Below are 1,271 nucleotides of genomic sequence, written 5' to 3' on the forward strand. Positions count from 1 at the left end.
ATTACTGAGTTTTCCAAAAAAGAAGTTTCTAGTATCTGGAAAGAAGCATCAGTGAGAGCTTAATATCCTACTGCTGTACTTCTGAAGTGATGACAGTTTAGGATTTAAGTGTGCTTCTCAAAGGAAGAGAAACAGTAGCTCAAAGAGCCATTGCAATAGGCAGTCCCTCAGTTTTGTAGCATTGGTTATTTTTGTGCTTGCAGACAGGAATGTCTTTAGAAACTTATAGAAAATGACATAAAGATTTCAGTAGTATCTACTTATGTACCTAAATTCTTCTGGAAAGAATATAACTCATGAATGTAGTGTTTTCAAAAGGATTAGCTAAAACTATGTATTTAAACCTGGAAAAATCTGTCAGTAATAAAAATGTGGAGGGGGAAGTAATAAGAATGTAATAAAAATTTACCTGGGATTTTCTGTTGCCTAAGAACAAAAAAATTAAAAGGGAGCAAATTAGAAAAAAATTATTAATGCTTTAATGCACAAATACTTTATGGATCATTTAGATGTGATTACAACGTTGTTGTAATCACAAAGCAAATTTATCTGAACTATTTGAATAAAGATCCAAATCTCACAGGGCAATCTGAAAGAACAAAATAAAACCAAACAGCCCTGCTACTTCAGTATGCTAGTACTTGTGAAAATTAAGGCTACTTGTAGCTAATAAAGTGAAAAATTTCCATTGAGTGTGACTAGGTAATATTCCATATTGTTTCCGTAAAAGAGAGTTGAGTTGCAATTCTCTATTTTGAATTAAGAAAGGTTTTTTTTTCTATGTTGGAGTTGAAATAAAACTATGAGAGAAGGAAGGTAGCCTCTCAAAACAGTGTATGTAAGAAAGGAAAGTAGAAAACAGTCCTCATGTGCTTCTTTCATGAATTGGGAAAGGCTTGCTTTTCTTTTGCCTCATTTTGCATTTAAAAAAAAAAAACAAAAAAAAAAAACCTTAAAAGAAAAAAGAAAAAAAAAAAACAGAAATGATTGTTACAATCTGCATTTGTTCTCTGTAGTGAACATTTAAATAATAGCTCCAAGAGCTTCTCTGAAGCATGAAGTTCTGGCAGCTCACTGGGTATCATCTCACATTCTGCAGCTGCTGGTGAGCACTGAGGCAGAGCTGGATTAATAATGTTTGAAGGTGATGCTGAGAGATGCAAGATACCAATGTCGGGGACTGGAAATAATATGAAACAGGTGGTCTTGTGTGCACTCACAATTGAAAACAGCAAAACATATGAAAGATGACTTCCCCTTTACTGCCTGAA

The sequence above is a fragment of the Coturnix japonica genome, chromosome 6, assembly GCF_001577835.2.
Source record: "Coturnix japonica isolate 7356 chromosome 6, Coturnix japonica 2.1, whole genome shotgun sequence".
Classification (NCBI taxonomy): Eukaryota; Metazoa; Chordata; class Aves; order Galliformes; family Phasianidae; genus Coturnix; species Coturnix japonica.